Genomic DNA, 3,213 nt, shown 5'->3' with positions numbered 1-3,213 from the left:
TACATCATAAAAATTACATTACTATTAGAAAGTAGAACATAGAAATGCTATTTGACTCTCTGGGTGCAAAACATTATTTTGCACCCAACATAGTTTACATTGTTACATCCATAATATTATGTTGTTGTATACAAATAATTACGTTCATATTGGCTCACAACAAAAAAAATCGACATAAGAAACTCAATGTATGAGTCACTACAGTGTAAAATACATCAAAAATACGCATTTTATGTCGTATTTCTGTACTTCATGTAAATATTTTTTGTTTGCCATCTCTACTTTTTTTCTTATGTTCTACTCGAAGTAAGGCAAAATTTACGTAACGTAAAAAATATTTACGGTTTAAAAGATACATGGTGAGTGTAGAATAGCTATTGTGCACCCTAGGTCAAATAGTGCGACTCAAGTAGAACATATATATTTTACAATATATAAATTTTATTACATCGGTATTTACGACTTTGGAATATGCGCCAGCTTTATAATCTCTAACAGCGCCAGTAATAGCTGATTCAAAACTGATTAATGGAGAAAAGAGGGCAATATGAGTATTCGAACGGGTGCACCCGCCTCTTATTTTACGGGCTAGCGTGACGCAACGAAATTTAGTCGTGGCGTCGGGTTGGTCGGATCGAGCATGGATGGGTTGGGTCGGCGGACTGGACCAGTTTCGGTATGAATGCATACAGGTTACTCCAAGTTTTATACAGTACAAGCTTCGTGGCATCGATCCATCTCGAATCAACAATGTTTTACTGAAGCTACGTACATACGTGATCAGGTATGAATTAGGTGTGAAACCATATACTGATACATACTGATATAGGTAAGGCAGCCGGCCGGTAATCTTTCTGCGCTCGGATAGAATGTGAAACGGATGATGTGATTTAGTTTGACCCTGACCAGAGCGGATCGAGCAGCGCGAGAGCGGTAAATTGGTCGATCCGTGTGGTTTGCGCGGCGATGTTGATGGAGAGGAAAGCTTTCTCGTTTTCATCTCGGCTGTTTCTGTTAAAGGTGAATGTGACTAGCTACTTCGCTCTGCGAAAATGGCGAACGTGTAGCTAGCTAGCTGGCTGACAAGGATATGCATGTAAACTGTACTTCACGTACTCTGTAGCTAGTCTCATGTTGGACAGGTGTTGCACTTGCACTTGCCCAAAAAAGTTTGCGGTGTAACGTTGATGCCTGATGGATGGTGGAGGAGCTTCTTTCGTTGGCTGGATTGGTGAAAAGGTGAACGCGACTCTCAAACCGAACAGGTGAAGGTGAACGACTATTCGCTCTATGGAACAAGATGATTGACAGTGGCAGAGGAAGGTGGACGGCATCTCATATACGTATACGATTTTTTTCAATAAGAAATATATTAACATCAGGAATACCGATACGAATTACAGCGATCGGTGATATATGATACTGTATCAGAGTTCGTCACGACAGTTACAGTATGTTGTCAATTCATTTTTTAGGCAATGCCGTAAATTCCTGGACTACTACACCAAAGACTTGTTCTTTTATACAGATCTAGGTAATTCAACGGAATTTAGTTGTCGCAGCGGGGTTGGTCTTATGGAGCATGGATGGGTTGGGTCAGGGGCTGCTAGGATGTGTGGGGAATGCTTGTTTATTAACTTTTCCGAAGCTGTTTTGGCATGTACAATGGAATGATGTAAGCTTTTTATTATGCTTGGCGCGTTGGATTTTTTGCTTAGTTAGAGAAGAGAGAATGAAAAAAAATTATCTTCCTTTACCTAAGAGACGATCTCCTAAAAAAATAAGAGAATGCTACCATGTGTATTCCATGTCAACACAATTTCCCACTAAAACTAATTAATTTATAAAGATAATAATAGGAGATAACACATTTTACCATTTTTATTTAATGTTTTCTCTAGATAATGTGGACTGTCTTCTCTACTATTGTACATGCCCTAATGAATGCATTTGAGCAGAGATATGACATCGACCAATTGCAAAGCAATCACTACAGGAATGGAGCTAGACGCCGACGGCCAAACTGTACGCCGACGGCTTTTTATCGGGGCCGTCGGCGTACGGCCTCGCCGGGGCAGCTCGGGAAGCCGACCGTCGGCGTACACATACCGTCGGCGTAGAGGAGGCTACGCCGAGGGCAGCCGTCGGCGTCACCTTGGCCCTCGGCGTAGCACCGGCATCGCCTCTGGCCCAGCCCGCGCCGTCGTCGCCCGCTCACGGCGTCAGTCAGACGCCGACGGCCACCCTCGGCATAGGGCATGGACACCCTATGCCGACGGCCACCCTCGGCATATAGGATTTTTTTTATTTTTTTCCCTCTCTCATATTACTTTATAATATGTTTCTATTATTTATTTACTAGTATGAATTATGTAAAAAATGGTTCTATTTTTTTAGAATTCGTAGATGGCATATGTAGGTCCCATGGGTGACGCTCTTCGCGACGGATCAACCGGAGCCACTAGGCCCAACATTTGCTATCGATGTACATATGGGTAGATCCGCGGGGTCCCCGCCCTACGGTTTCCCGAACCCTAACCCTAACCCTAACTGTAACCCTAACTCTAACCCTAACTCTAACCCTAACCGTAACCCTAACTCTAGCCCTAACCCTAACCCTAGGGTTTCCACATACATTGCTAACTCTAACCCTAACCCTAACCCTAACTCTAACCCTAACCCTAGGGTTTCCACATACATTGCTAACCCTAACTATAACCCTAACAGATCACTTGGTAAAACCCTAACCCTAGGGGTCCCGCCCTAGGGTTTCCCAAGAAACAGATCACCGGAGCGTCGAATTGTTGGAAAACTTGCTTCGCCCCTAACATACATGTACAAGTGTGATGTAAGGTTTGGCTAACCTTGGATGTACCCGGCGTTGACGATTTCCGCATAATGGGCTACCAAGTTGGTAAAATCCAGGATCTGTATGTGGAAACCCCCGCCATGGCTCGAACGGAGCCTATTTTATGGTAAAGTATGCCCAACCTATGGTTTCCATGTACATATGTCCTAAACAAAGCAAAATAAATAAAAAAGTCCACTGGTAAACCCTCGCACGGAGAAAGCTATAGGGGTAGATGTGTGGGGTCCCCGCCCTAGGGTTTTCCAAGTAACAGACCACCGGAGCGTCGGAATCGCTAGAAAACTTGTGTGTGCCCACATGGCATGCACAAAAGTGATTTGAGATGGTTTTATATCCAAGGATAC

Source organism: Lolium rigidum, chromosome 2, assembly GCF_022539505.1.
Source record: "Lolium rigidum isolate FL_2022 chromosome 2, APGP_CSIRO_Lrig_0.1, whole genome shotgun sequence".
Lineage (NCBI taxonomy): Eukaryota > Viridiplantae > Streptophyta > Magnoliopsida > Poales > Poaceae > Lolium > Lolium rigidum.
Note: the sequence above shows the minus strand (reverse complement) of the source record.